Raw genomic sequence first — 16,051 nt, 5'->3', positions numbered from 1 at the left:
TTCATTTTAAAATATAGTTTTTTCTAGCCCACAACTTTTCTGTCCACGTTTATTCAAATGGCAATGAATATAGACATACATGTAAACTGCATTCATATGTTACTTAATTTATGTATAATTAGTCTAAACGAATTATATTTTGGGATGGAAGGAGTACTTTTTATTAGTACCTTCCAGAAATTAGGGGAATACTGCCTCTCATGGATGCCCAAAATAGTTGCACAAAAATGCACGACCTCCCGTGGTGTCACATATTTCCACGTGGTTCTCCATATCGCATCCTCATGTTCATCCACCGTTGGCTTCCTCTTTCCATTCGTCATGTATTGCTCCTCCCTCTACTTCTACACTAGGTTGTCGCCGCCATTCGATCTGGCAGGCGTGGCCTCTCCACCATCAAAGTGGCGGCGTAGGTCCCCAAGCAATAAGGCGGCGTCTCCGCCTCCATAGAGGAGCCGTCCTCGAGCGCGGTTCGGCCGCCGCTACCATCGATGACCCGACCAGCATGGAGTTTCAATCTCCGAGTGTCGAAGGTAAGCACTCGTACACAAGGGTATTGTTAGGGAATAAGAGTAGATCAGGATCGATTTGACCGTTTATAGGGTTTACATGATGTCCAGTAAACTACTCCTACTTACTCCATCATGAATGAATCTCTCTATGTTTATTCTATAGGGGTTTAGGGTTCTAGCAATTTGTAGATTGTTTAAGTAACCACTCCAGGTAGTTATGCTTTACGCAATCATGTTTTCGAACTACATATATATCAGTAGCTAAAAATAAATGATTTCACACAATGTTCATAGTAATAACTAATACTATATGAATTATTTAATGATTCATAGAATTCACGCTAATTCATAGAGTATGAAGGAGGTGAAAGGAACAGCTTACCATAACTATGTGCATGTGTCAACCGAAGTACATTTCCAGTTTGTTGGATCGTGATGGATAAGATGAATTGATGGGAACATTTTGGGTGTTGTACTTTCCCCTGTTGTCTTGAGTTGTAGCATTTATTCTAGTTCTTCATGGCTATTGTTAAAAAAATTGTCAGTACTGGCAAATTGTTAAGGTTGCTTCCAAACTAATGCCTGCTTCTACAGAAGAAATCCGCATAGATATTTTGATACCATCCATTACTAAAGTCTTTGTTGTCTTCCTTGTTTAACTACTCAAATCTAAAATTTTGTCCAAGCTTGTATTGGGCTACCAGTCCTGCATAAATCTATATGGTTTTTTCTTAAACTAGGTAGTGGCCTTAGTTTGAATCATTTTAGTTGATAAGAACCTAAATTATTAGTGAATTGCAAGGCAACAAATGTGATGTGTACCACTTTGTATGAAACCCTAAAATGGGTTGACAAGGAGATGGAAGATCACGCTGCTGAGATTCGAAAGATTGTGTTGAAACCAAGCCAAGCTAGCGGCACCACTCCTCATAGCCAAGATATATTTGAGTAGATCCTCAAACTTGTAGATTGAATTGATAAGGTGTCCATATAATGCAGTGAAGTTATTAGAAACCATAGCCCTACATCCCCTTATGTACGCATCACAAGTGAAGACGAAGTTGTTAGAATGATGCATGTTGTGGTTGCCTCTACCATCCTAGCAAATACTATGCAATAATTATGCGATGGATGGAGGATGAACTGTGACAACAACCAGTCCAAAGGGATTAACTAGGTTTAATGTCTAGTGGTAGGTAGTGAACTTAAAGCTAGTACGTAGTTTGTACGAACCAACCAACATATGTCATTGACAATGCAACATTCAAAGAAACCAAGTTCTAATGTTTGTTCAAATAACAACATATATGAGTTATGTCTATGTGTGATATATGTTTGAACAATGTTTATGTTTTATCCATGTTTAGCCTCCCTTCCATGCCCTCATTTCCAATTGTCGTCATGGATTTTTATATTGTACATCTTAGCTGTTACGCTAGTTAATAGATTTAGAACCTACGTGACATAACTCTTTGCAGTAAAGATATCAACACATTTAATCAAAACTGTAGTTTCACATAGATAGTTTATGTATTGTACAGATTGTGATTAGGCAAAATTTGTAGAGCTTAGTTTGTAAAATAGATCACCTAATTCATCCTCTTTGTTAGGCGTCATGGTCCTTCAATATTAAACACAAATCATGCCTATTTGCATATCAACATGTATGTCCTTGAGATTTTATGTGTTAGAAGCATTATTTGTTTCTTTTCCTCTTTGTATGTTCCATTTCTTGTTAGGTGCTTTCCAACATAATTATATAGTTGCATTATCTCCTATAGAATAATATGTATTGTGGTTAACCGATTTTGGCCGGTTATTTGTTTTTTTACAAAAAATGTGCTTAACATTTCTCTAAAATTAAAATTATTGATAATCAATTTAACCCTAACTAAAGGACCCGGCTTAACCTTGCTTGAGGACTTGTTCGGTTTACAAGGAATTGGAGGGGATTAAATCCCTACCTAATCAAATTGAATAGGAAGGGATTTAATGCCCCTAAATCCTCCCGATCCCTGTGCAACTGATGGCTAACCACTTTTTTTTGCAAATTTGCTTTGAGCCATGTGGTAACCCATCGAAAAAGGATTTTGGAAGGTGATGAAGTAAGGATTTTGAGCCATGTGTGTTGGTGTAGGGTGACGTGAGAGATAATGAGATATATAGTCCTAGCATATCGAGACAAAAACTTTTGAGATGTTCAGCTTCATAAGCAATCTAGGCTGGCGTTTTGTTTTCTCTGTGGAATTTGTTGGCCCTTGATGGAGGCCCTAACTAGCTTAATTGGTGTGTGAGACCTAGCTACTAACACAAGTATTTTTTTGGACTTGGATTATAGGCTAATTGAAGAACAAGGTGTTTTTTTGCCTCAATTATTGGATGGTTTCAACAATCAAAACACCATCCTTCCTTGGGATGATCGAGGACGATATTTTTGCCGAGATGATAAGGTTGCATTGAGGCCAGCACAGCAAAATGCCGTGGAAGCTATTAACTGTGACTATGAGCGCGTTCGGCTGCACTACAAAAACCACTGTTGCAGCTGCAAAATACTGTTGCAGCTGCAATCCCTAGAGAGAAAATACTGTAGAAGCCGCAGCCGCAGTCGGATTAAAGCCGCAGCGAACAAGCCATATGACGTCGGATTTTTATCGTTGGTCAGCGCAGCTCTTTTGCGAGTTGGGAAATACGTACAGTAGTGGCCGTGCCGGAGTGGTACGTATCAGATTTGCTATACGCATCACACTATATATGTAGCGAAATTTAACCTGCCGTGCTCATTATCAGAATTAAAAAAAGGAGAAGAAAAATCTTGCCGTGCTGTATAGGCCAGTAGTATATATCATTTATTTACAGGACCTCCGGCATGCAAGTATCCATGGTTGTGATGGTGAGGGCTGAGTCGCCGACTGATCCTCCAAGGCAAGAAGCAGCAGGTTCATCACGTAGTGCCTGCAAATGGAATGGAAGCATCGTATGCATGACACATCGATCGATCCGTTGTGATATATAACGTGCATACTATGATGCCATGAATGGCACGGCTGGTTCATCCTCCATATGCATGAGTATAGATGCGCGTGTGCCGTCCAAGGTCACCACTTGCGTTTGTAAAGCCCTGCGTAGCACGTTGTTGGTGCATGCGTGCATGCAAAAATTAATGCTACTCACACACCTTCCAAGCCTAGCAAGCAGCATTGGGAAGCGGCTACAAGGATGAAGGTTTTAATTTTCTCGAGAGGGATGAGCATTTAGCAGTCGCCATCATCAGGAATTTGGAACTTGGAAGAACGCGTACCTGCTGACGATGGTATTGCTGTCTTTTGGCTATTCTTTTTTTTTAATCATCGCTCGTAACTTCGAATGTTCATAGAGTCTGGGTAATTCTACGGGCCTCATTAATTTCAAACGATATTTTCCAGTGGTGTGTTAGATATTAAATTATTTGGAGAGTTATTACATAGGCTCTCCTTGCTACAAAACAAGAGCTAGCTAAAATGTTTTTTTTGTGGGGGGGGGGGGGGGGGGGGGGGGGATCTGACGAGGACGAGGACAATGAGATAGAGAGTGGAGTATTATTTGACTCCTCGTCACTCACTTGTGCAGTGGCATCATTGATGAGGAGAATGTGGACGAGGAGGCGTGTCACGTGAATGGCGTCCAATAAGAAGGAAAAAAAACTATTCGAAGAAAATGAAAACAAAAACCTCCGCATCCATAGAAAAAAAAATGGTTGGCTATGGAGTGGGCTTCTATTTTTTTTCTCAGAAACAACTGCGTTCGCGCGCTTAAGGCTCAGTTTGTCTGTTAGGGTTCAATGAAAGCTGCATTAGTGGTTCAGAAAATTACAGTGTCGTCCAATGATATTATTAATCCTAATTTTATGTTTCATGCGTCGTTGAATTCCTATGACCCTGTACCCTAGGAGTGCTCGATGTTCGGGCCATAGAATATACTCCCTCCGGTTTCCTATTAGTTGTCGTTTTGGATAAGGTTCGAGTCAAACTTATAAAATTTTGACTACAAATAACTATTTTGTTATTTAGTTTTGGAACCTAATATTTATATGCACCAATTTATCATAAAAATTACTTTTATAAAAGTATAAATGTATTAAGAGTTCATTTGTATTTTAACAAAAAACATTGGTCAAAGTTATATTTTGGAGACCGTGTCGTTGTCCTAAACGACAACTAATAGGAAACCGGAGGGAGTACTGATGAAGCTTATGTTTTCCATGGTTAATAAAATTTGTGTTACCCACATCGTGTCCATGATACAACACTGGCTGGGAACCTTTCACAGTGGAGGTGGTGTTCAATGCACATCTCCCTTGTGACAAGAACTGTTAAAAATCTTGGGTTGCTTTGGTACGGTTTAGAAACCAACTCGACATCCGATAAACCTACTCTTGATGTAGACCATTTTGTCCAAGCTCACATGATGAGAACTACTCCTGTTGCCACCTTAATCATGGCATATCGTGGCCATGTTAATGAAATTACTTTGTGGAATGTGGAATGGTGATTATATACTCAATGTTGGACAAGTTTACCCTTCCGCCGGAGACAGCGAAAGAGCAACCACTAGTAGAAAAGAGCTCATAGCCTGCGGCACCCATAAATTATCATTGGCGGTTTCAGTTATCGCGCGCCAGTAAAAAAAACGAGGTGGGCCCGTCTTGGGAACCGCCAGTGGAAACCTATTTCCACTGTCTTAACACAACCGCCAGTGGAAACATCCTATTTCCACTGGCGGTTGTGTTAAGATATCCGCCAGTGAACTGTCTGTTATAAATACCCCTTCTTCCCCCCGACAGTGAACTGTATGCTCGCAGCCAACTTCCATTGGAGGCGATTTTGGAGGTCTAGATTTCACAAAAATATAAGGGGGAGGTTTTGGTCTTCATTTCTTAGAAGAAGGTGGATAAGAAAGGTTGGTTTATGTTTCTTTGTCAATTTTTGTTCATTCTTGCTCAATTTTAGCCACATTTTGGATCTAGGGTTTTACATGAGAGAGAGAAGAGTATAGCTAGGTTATTTTCTCTATTTCCTCAAATGAGGTTGTTTAAGATGGTCAGTTTTTGTCTATTCCCTCTCCTTTTTCATGTTTAGTTCTCAATTAAGTTTATCCATAACACATATTTAATTGCTTAATGAATGGTGAATGTGTCGTATGGAAGGTTGTTTAATTATGTTTCAATTTTAACTACATTTTGAAACTAGGCTTTCACCATGTGTTAGAGATAGGTTTGGGTATTAAATTTTTTTGTTTATTAGTAGTTAGGAAAGTTTGGCTTATGTTTCTTTTGCCAAATTTTGTTCATTTTTCCTCCATTTTAGGCACATTTTGGTTGCAGCACTTTGCACATCCAGAATGCCCGTTCTTGCACTGATTTTACACAGAGCAGAGCATAATGCTGGAGCCTACCGATCAATATGTACTGTATATATACATGCATGGTAATCTGACTTGCCATGAAAACTTCGGACTGGAAGGGTAGGCAGCAGATGTCGCACTCCAGCGCGTCATTCTCCATGGATAGTGTCACAGTCGCCTCTTCCTCATCCTCCAACCCCGCCTCTTCCTCATCCTCCACCACCACCTTGGCTTTCTTTGGAGTGCCGCCGTAGAGAAGCCCGCCTCTTCCTCATCCTCCATAGAGAAGCCGTGGTCTTTTTCTCGGTCATGGTTTATCACTTAGAACGCGAGGTAAAATAAAAGCAGGAAGGACTATTCGACTAAAAGAGAGGAGAGAGAGAGAGGATAGAGAGAGAGAGAGGAGAGAGAGAGGGTTTCACATTTTAGCCACATTTTTGGATATAGGGTTTCACCATGTGTTTTATGTTACTTTTTTACAGGTGATGATGGAGAGGATATCCTGGATGTATAACTTATCAAGGCTAGATCCATCATACATATCTGAGGTCCATAAGTTTATTGTTGTCGCTAAGAACCATGCTTTGAGAACAAAGACAAAGCACATATATTGTCCATGCATGGACTGCAAAAATGCTGTTGTATTTGATGACACAGAACAAATCATATCTCATCTGGTATGCCGAGGATTTGTGAAAGATTACATAATTTGGACAAAGCCTGGAGAGGGTAGCTCTTCGCCTTATACAGCTGGAAACCCTGCAAACATCGACGACAGCTTTCAGTTCGTTCACGAGACACAACAACCTCTTCCACAGAGCGAACATGTAGTGCCAAATGTTACTGATCATGGTTACGCCGGAGGAAATGAACGTGAAAGAACCCATGTTCTGCCAAATGTTATGGACGAGGAAGATGCAGAGTTGTTAGAGGCAATGTTGCGTCATCATACAGATCCATCGATGTTCTTCATGAAAGGTATGGAGTCCCTAAAGAAGGCAGCAGAAGAGCCTTTGTACGACGAGTCTAAGGGCTGTACCAAAGAGTTCACGACGCTCCGGTCTGTGTTAAAGTTGTTGATGTTAAAAGCTAGATATGGTCTGTCTGATGCTGGCTTCGATGCGTTCTTGAGTATTGTCGCAGACATGCTTCCAAAGGAGAACAAAGTGCCTGCTAACACGTACTATGCAAAGAAACTAATCAGTCCACTCACTATGGGCGTGGAGAAGATCCACGCGTGTAGAAATCACTGTATCCTTTATCGAGGTGATGATTATAAAGACTTAGAGAGCTGCCCAAAGTGTGGTGCAAGTAGGTACAAGACGAATAAAGACTATCGAGAGGAAGAGTGTGTTGCATCTGTGTCTAAAGGGAAGAAGCGAAAGAAAGCCAAAAAGAAGACTTCAAAATCCACGAGCAAAGAAAAAGAAGAAGTAGACTATTTGAAAGGGAAATGTGCCCATGGACCATTTCTAAGTATTTTGGTGATTGAGTGCCAACACAAGTGCTTAAATGTGAATTTATGCTCATGGATGGACAAAGTGCAAATCAAGAGTAAAGGTATGTTTCTAAGCCTTAGTACATTAGTTTTGTGTACTAATATACTTGTCTAAGTGTTAGAAACAGAAAGAAGAAGAAAAGAAAAGAGGAGAAAAAGGCTTGGCTGTGTACAACCAAGACTCAGCTCAGTCTGGCACACCGGACTGTCCGGTGGTGCACCGGACAGTGTCCGGTGCGCTAGGCTGACTCGGCGTGAAGTGGCCGCTCTCGGGAATTCGCCGACGGCGTACGGCTAAAATTCACCGGACTGTCCGGTGAGCCAACGGTCGGCTGGGCCAACGGTCGGCCGCGGAATCTACGCGCGACACGTGGCCGGGCCAACGGTCGGAAGGGGACACCGGACTGTCCGGTGTGCACCGGACATGTCCGGTGCGCCAACGGCTCCAAGTCAGCCAACGGTCGGCTTCGCCATTTAAGGAAGGAAATCGGGCACCGGACAGTGTCCGGTGTGCACCGGACTGTCCGGTGCGCCACGCGACAGAAGGTAAGATTTGCCTTCCCTGTTTGCTCTCAATGGCTCCTAGCTGCCTTGGGGCTATAAAAGGGTCCCCTAGGCGCATGGAGGAGGAAACCAAGTATTCCGACAACATTCATAAGCACCAAGACATCGATTCCGCGCATTTGGTTCATTGTGATAGCATCTAGAGCTCTTGTTGAGTTGTGAACTCATTGAGTTGTGTTGCGAGCTCTTGTTGCGACTTGTGTGCGTGTGTTGCTCTGATTTTGAGTCTTGTGTGTGTTGCTAGTTCCTCCCTTACTCCGTATTTCTTTGTGAATCTCAAGTGTAAGGGCGAGAGGCTCCAAGTTGTGGAGATTCCTCGCAAACGGGATATTGAAAGGCAAAGCAAAACACTGTGGTATTCAAGTTGGTCTTTGGACCGCTTGAGAGGGGTTGATTGCAACCCTCGTCCGTTGGGACGCCACAACGTGGAGTAGGCAAGCGTTGGTCTTGGCCGAACCAGGGGATAAACCACTGTGTCATCTCTGTGTTTGATCTCTTGTGGTATTGTGTTTTGTTGAGACTCCTCTCTAGCCACTTGGCAATTATTGTGCTAACACTTAACAAGTTTTTGTGGCTATAAGTTTAAGTTTCACAGGATCACCTATTCACCCCCCCTCTAGGTGCTCTCAATTGGTATCGGAGCCGTTCTCTTCAAGAAAGGGACTAACCGCCCGAAGAGATGGATCCTAAGGGAAAGGGAATCGTGATCAACGACAAGGAGGAGTCCTTCGTCAACGAGCCAAAGGATGACAAGTCCAACGACTCGGGCTCGGGCCACAGACGCAAAGATGGGAAGAAGAAGAAGACACGACGTATCAAGGAGATCGTCTACTACGACAGCGATGAGTCTACTTCCTCCCAAAAGGACGACGACTACAACGACTACGAGAAAAAGAAACCGGTCAATTCGAACTTTTCTTTTGATTACTCTCGTATTCCTCAAAGTACTAATGCTCATTTATTATCTATTCCACTTGGTAAACCTCCTCATTTTGATGGAGAGGACTACGGATTTTGGAGTCACAAAATGCGTAGTCACTTGTTCTCTCTCCATCCTAGCATATGGGAGATTGTAGAAAGTGGAATGCACTTTGATAGTACGGATAGTCCCATGTTTATTAATGAACAGATTCATAAAAATGCACAAGCTACTACTGTGTTGCTAGCCTCTTTGTGCAGGGACGAGTACCATAAGGTGAGCGGATTGGACAATGCCAAGCAGATCTGGGACACCCTCAAGATCTCTCATGAGGGGAATGATGTCACCTTGCTCACCAAGATGGAGTTGGTGGAGGGCGAGCTTGGACGATTCGCGATGATAAGGGGAGAGGAGCCAACCCAAACATACAACCGGCTCAAGACCCTTATCAACAAAATAAGGAGCTACGAAAGCACGTGATGGACGGACCACGATGTCATCCGCCTAATGCTAAGGTCCTTTACCGTTCTTGATCCTCATTTGGTGAACAATATTCGTGAAAATCCTAGGTACACCAAGATGTCGCCCGAAGAAGTTCTTGGGAAGTTCGTAAGCGGGCGAATGATGATCAAGGAGGCAAGATACGTGGACGACGCGTTGAACGGTCCTATTCATGAGCCTCAACCCATTGCTCTCAAGGCAACTAGGAGCAAGGAGGCGCTACCGAGCAAGGTGGCGCAAGTTGAGGCGGTCGGGCTAAATAATGAGGAGATGGCCCTCATCATTAAGCGCTTCAAGACGGCGCTTAAAGGTCGCAAGGGACAACCAAGCAAGACCAAGACAAAGGAGAAGCGCTCGTGCTTCAAATGTGGTAAGATTGGTCATTTCATTGCTAACTGTCCCGATAATGAAAGTGACCAGGAAAAAGGGGACAAAAGGGAGAAGAAGAAGCATTACAAGAAGGCCAAGGGCGAAGCACATATCGGAAAGGAGTGGGATTCGGATTGCTCCTCCTCCGACTCCGACAATGAAGGACTCGCCGCCACCGCCTTCAACAAGTCATCTCTCTTCCCCAACGAGCATCACACTTGCCTGATGGCAAGGGAGAAGAAAGTAAGCACTCATGATACTAGTACTTATGCTTCTTCAAGTGAGGATGAGTCTAGTGATGATGATGAGATAGATTACTCATGCTTATTCAAGGGATTAGATAGATCTAAAATTAATAAGATTAATGAGTTGATTGATGCTTTGAATGACAAGAATAGATTACTAGAAAAACAAGAAGATCTTTTATATGAGGAGCATGACAAATTTGTTAGTGCACAAAATTCTCTTGCTCTAGAAATTAAAAGGAATGAAATGCTCTCTGGTGAATTATCTACTTGCCATGAAACCATTTCTACTTTACAAGGTGTTAACAATGATTTAAATGCTAAATTAGAAGTAGCAAATAAATCTAATTCTTGTGTAGAACATGTTATAATTTGTACTAGGTGTAAAGATTTTGACATTGATGCTTGTAGTGAACACCTAGTTTCAATTTCCAAACTTAATGATGAATTGGCTAGTCTTAATGCTCAACTTAAGACTAGCAAGAGTGATTTCGATAAGCTAAAATTTGCAAGGGATGCCTACACGATTGGTAGACACCCCTCAATTAAGGATGGACTTGGCTTCAAGAGGGAAGCCAAGAACTTAACAAGCCATAAGGCTCCCATCTCCGCCAAGGAGAAAGGGAAGGCCCCTATGGCAAGTAGTGCTAAAAAGAACCATGCTTTTATGTACCATGATAAGAGACAAACTAGAAATGCTCATAGGAGTTACAATGCTTATGATGATTTTGATTCTCATGACATGTTTGCTTCTAGTTCTTTCTATGTGCATGATAGAAATGTTGGTAGGAGAAATGTTGTTCATAATATGCCTAGGAGAAATGTTGTTAATATTCCTAGGAAAGTTAATGAACCTTCTACAATATATCATGCTTTGAATGCTTCCTTTGCAATTTGTAGAAAGGATAGAAAGGTGATTGCTAGGAAATTAGGGGCAAAATGCAAGGGAGATAAAACTTGCATTTGGGTCCCTAAGACAATTGTGACTAACCTTGTAGGACCCAACAAGAGTTGGGTACCTAAGTCCCAAGCCTAAATTTGCCTTGCAGGTTTACGCATCCGGGGGTTCAAGCTGGATTATCGACAGCGGATGCACAAACCATATGACGGGGGAGAAGAAGATGTTCACCTCCTACGTCAAGAATAAGGATTCCCAAGATTCAATTATATTCGGTGATGGGAATCAAGGCAAGGTAAAAGGGTTAGGTAAAATTGCAATTTCTAATGAGCACTCTATCTCTAATGTGTTTTTAGTAGAGTCTCTTGGATATAATTTGCTATCGGTTAGTCAATTATGCAATATGGGATATAACTGTCTATTTACAAATGTAGATGTGTCTGTCTTTAGAAGAAGTGATGGTTCACTAGCTTTTAAGGGTGTATTAGATGGCAAACTTTATTTAGTTGATTTTGCAAAAGAAGAGGCCGGTCTAGATGCATGCTTAATAGCTAAGACTAGCATGGGCTGGCTGTGGCATCGCCGCTTAGCACATGTGGGGATGAAGAACCTTCACAAGCTTCTAAAGGGAGAACACGTGATAGGTTTGACTAACGTACAATTCGAAAAAGATAGACCTTGTGCAGCTTGTCAAGCAGGTAAACAAGTGGGAGGAGCACATCACAGCAAGAATGTGATGACCACCTCAAGACCTCTGGAGCTGCTGCATATAGACCTCTTCGGACCCGTCGCCTATCTGAGCATAGGAGGAAGTAAGTATGGTTTAGTTATTGTTGATGACTTTTCCCGCTTCACTTGGGTGTTCTTTTTGCAGGATAAGTCTGAAACCCAAGGGACCCTCAAGTGCTTCCTCAGGAGAGCTCAAAATGAGTTTGAGCTCAAGGTGAAGAAGATAAGGAGCGACAACGGGTCCGAGTTCAAGAACCTTCAAGTGGAGGAGTTCCTTGAGGAGGAGGGGATCAAGCACGAGTTCTCCGCTCCCTACACACCACAACAAAATGGTGTGGTAGAGAGGAAGAACAGGACGCTAATCGATATGGCGAGGATGATGCTTGGAGAATTCAAGACCCCCGAGCGGTTTTGGTCGGAAGCTGTGAACACGGCTTGCCACGCCATCAACAGGGTCTACCTTCACCGCCTCCTCAAGAAGACTTCGTATGAGCTTCTAACCGGTAACAAACCCAATGTATCTTACTTTCGTGTATTTGGGAGCAAATGCTACATTCTAGTGAAGAAGGGTAGAAATTCTAAGTTTGCTCCCAAAGCTGTAGAAGGGTTTTTGTTAGGTTATGATTCAAATACAAAGGCGTATAGGGTCTTCAACAAATCATCGGGTTTGGTTGAAGTCTCTAGCGACGTTGTATTTGATGAGACTAATGACTCTCCAAGAGAGCAAGTTGTTGATTTTGATGATGTAGATGAAGAAGATGTTCCAACGGCCGTGATACGCACCATGACGATTGGAAATGTACGGCCTCGGGAACAATTGGAGCAAGATCAACCGTCTTCCTCAACTATGGTGAATCCCCCAACTCAAGACGATGAACAGGTTCATCAAAAGGAGGCGTGTGATCAAGGGGGAGCACAAGATGATCACGTGATAAAGGAAGAAGCGCAACTGGCACCTCCAACCCAAGTTCGAGCGGTGATTCAAAGGGATCATCCCGTCGACCAAATTCTGGGTGACATTAGCAAGGGAGTAACTACTCGATCTCGATTAGTTAATTTTTGTGAGCATTACTCCTTTGTCTCTTCTATTGAGCCTTTCAGGGTAGAGGAGGCCTTGCTAGATCCGGATTGGGTATTGGCCATGCAGGAGGAACTCAACAACTTCAAGCGCAATGAAGTTTGGACACTGGTGCCTCGTTCCAAGCAAAATGTTGTGGGAACCAAGTGGGTGTTCCGCAACAAACAGGACGAGCACGGGGTGGTGACGAGGAACAAGGCTCGACTTGTGGCAAAAGGTTATGCCCAAGTCGCAGGTTTGGACTTTGAGGAGACGTTTGCTCCTGTGGCTAGGCTAGAATCAATTCGTATCTTGCTAGCATATGCCGCTCACCATTCTTTCAGGTTGTACCAAATGGATGTGAAGAGCGCTTTCCTCAATGGGCCAATCAAGGAGGAGGTGTACGTGGAGCAACCCCCTGGCTTCGAGGATGAATGGTACCCCGACCACGTGTGTAAGCTCTCTAAGGCGCTCTATGGACTTAAGCAAGCCCCAAGAGCATGGTATGAATGCCTTAGAGACTTCTTAATTGCTAATGCTTTCAAGGTTGGGAAAGCCGATCCAACTCTTTTTACTAAGACTTGCGACGGTGATCTTTTTGTGTGCCAAATTTATGTCGATGACATAATATTTGGTTCTACTAACCAAAAGTCTTGTGAAGAGTTTAGCAGGGTTATGATGCAGAAATTCGAGATGTCGATGATGGGTGAGTTGAACTACTTCCTTGGGTTTCAAGTGAAGCAACTCAAGGACGGCACCTTCATCTCCCAAACAAAGTACACGCAAGACTTGCTGAAGCGGTTTGGGATGAAGGACGCCAAGCCCGCAAAGACTCCGATGGGGACCGACGGACACACCGATCTCAACAAAGGAGATAAGTCTGTTGATCAAAAAGCATACCGGTCAATGATAGGGTCTTTACTTTATTTATGTGCTAGTAGACCGGATATCATGCTTAGCGTATGCATGTGTGCTAGATTTCAATCCGATCCTAAGGAGTGTCACTTAGTGGCGGTGAAGCGAATTCTTAGATATTTGGTTGCTACGCCTTGCTTCGGGCTCTGGTATCCAAAGGGGTCTACCTTTGACTTGGTTGGATACTCAGACTCCGACTATGCTGGATGTAAGGTCGATAGGAAGAGTACATCAGGGACGTGCCAATTCTTAGGAAGGTCCCTGGTGTCGTGGAACTCTAAGAAACAAACTTCCGTTGCCCTATCCACCGCTGAGGCCGAATATGTTGCCGCAGGACAGTGTTGCGCGCAACTACTTTGGATGAGGCAAACCCTCCGGGACTTTGGCTACAATCTGAGCAAAGTCCCACTCCTATGTGACAATGAGAGTGCTATCCGCATGGCGGAAAATCCTGTTGAACACAGCCGCACAAAGCACATTGACATCCGACATCACTTTCTGCGAGACCACCAGCAAAAGGGAGATATCAAAGTGTTTCATGTTAGCACCGAGAACCAGCTAGCCGATATCTTTACCAAGCCTCTAGATGAGAAGACCTTTTGCAGGCTGCGTAGTGAGCTAAATGTCTTAGATTCGCGGAACTTGGATTGAATTGTAGCATACATGTGTTTATGCCTTTGATCATGTTCATTCTGCATTTTGTTGCTTATTGTGGTGCTCAAGTTGTACAAACATTCCCTGGACCTCACAAGTCTTTGTGTAAGTGATGCACATATTTAGGGGGAGTTGTGTTACAACTTGACCCTTTGAGACTAACCATATGCTTGAGTTTGCTTGATTTAGTCTCGAAGGAGAATTGAAAGGGAAAAGGTGGACTTGGACCATGAAAGACTTCCACTGCACTCCGATGAGAGGGTAACTTATTCCAAGTTCATCTCATGAACTCTTATTGCCATTTACTCTTAATTGAAGATTTTGGTGAGGCAATGGGGTTATAGGGCCAAGATTGATCCCGTTTTGGTGCTTGATGCCAAAGGGGGAGAAAATAAAGGCCATAGCAATAAATGGATCATAGCAATAAATGGATCAGCTACCACTTAAGAAATTTTGAAAATAATAAAATAGAGCTTTTTGTTTTGTCAAAACTCTTGCATTGTCTCTTTTGTCAAAAGTTGGCCTCTTGTAGGGAGAAGTGTTGATTATGGGAAATAGGGGGAGTTTTTGAAATCTTTTATCAATCTCTTTTGGAATGACTCTCTTTATGCTTCAACATGTGTGTTTGACTTAGAGATAGAGATTTGAGTTTGATTTGCAAAAACAAACCAAGTGGTGGCAAAGGATGATCCATATATGCCAAAATTGAATCAAAATAAATTTGAGTTTTATTTGAAGTGATATTGCACTTGTTCTAGTTGTTTTATGTTGTGTTGGCATAAATCACCAAAAAGGGAGAGATTGAAAGGGAAATGTGCCCATGGACCATTTCTAAGTATTTTGGTGATTGAGTGCCAACACAAGTGCTTAAATGTGAATTTATGCTCATGGATGGACAAAGTGCAAATCAAGAGTAAAGGTATGTTTCTAAGCCTTAGTACATTGGTTTTGTGTACTAATATACTTGTCTAAGTGTTAGAAACAGAAAGAAGAAGAAAAGAAAAGAGGAGAAAAAGGCTTGGCTGTATACAGCCAAGACTTAGCTCAGTCTGGCACACCGGACTGTCCGGTGGTGCTCCGGACAGTGTCCGGTGCGCCAGGCTGACTCGGCGTGAAGTGGCCGCTCTCGGGAATTCGCCGACGGCGTACGGCTAAAATTCACCGGACTGTCCGGTGTGCACCGGACTGTCCGGTGAGCCAACGGTCGGCTGGGCCAACGGTCGGCCGCGGAATCTACGCGCGACACATGGCCGGGCCAACGGTCGGAAGGGGGCACCGGACTGTCCGGTGTGCACCGGACATGTCCGGTGCGCCAACGGCTCCAAGTCAGCCAACGGTCGGCTTCACCATTTAAGGAAGGAAATCGGGCACCGGACAGTGTCCGGTGTGCACCGGACTGTCCGGTGCGCCACGCGACAGAAGGCAAGATTTGCCTTCCCTGTTTGCTCTCAACGGCTCCTAGCTGCCTTGGGGCTATAAAAGGGTCCCCTAGGCGCATGGAGGAGGAAACCAAGTATTCCGACAACATTCATAAGCACCAAGACATCGATTCCGCGCATTTGGTTCATTGTGATAGCATCTAGAGCTCTTGTTGAGTTGTGAACTCATTGAGTTGTGTTGCGAGCTCTTGTTGCGACTTGTGTGCGTGTGTTGCTCTGATTTTGAGTCTTGTGTGTGTTGCTAGTTCCTTCCTTACTCCGTATTTCTTTGTGAATCTCAAGTGTAAGGGCGAGAGGCTCCAAGTTGTGGAGATTCCTCGCAAACGGGATATTGAAAGGCAAAGCAAAACACTGTGGTATTCAAGTTGGTCT

The 16,051-nt window shown here is 43.3% G+C and overlaps 1 pseudogene; it reads right to left on the bottom strand.

Annotated features, from left to right (window-relative positions):
* Positions 1-2,884: 2,884 nt before the first annotated feature.
* The window catches only part of LOC109942112 (uncharacterized), a 100,393-nt pseudogene continuing 87,226 nt past the window's right edge, over positions 2,885-16,051 (bottom strand).

Source organism: Zea mays, chromosome 1 (assembly GCF_902167145.1).
Source record: "Zea mays cultivar B73 chromosome 1, Zm-B73-REFERENCE-NAM-5.0, whole genome shotgun sequence".
Taxonomy (NCBI): domain Eukaryota; kingdom Viridiplantae; phylum Streptophyta; class Magnoliopsida; order Poales; family Poaceae; genus Zea; species Zea mays.
Note: the sequence above shows the minus strand (reverse complement) of the source record. Positions and strands in the feature narration are given on the sequence as shown.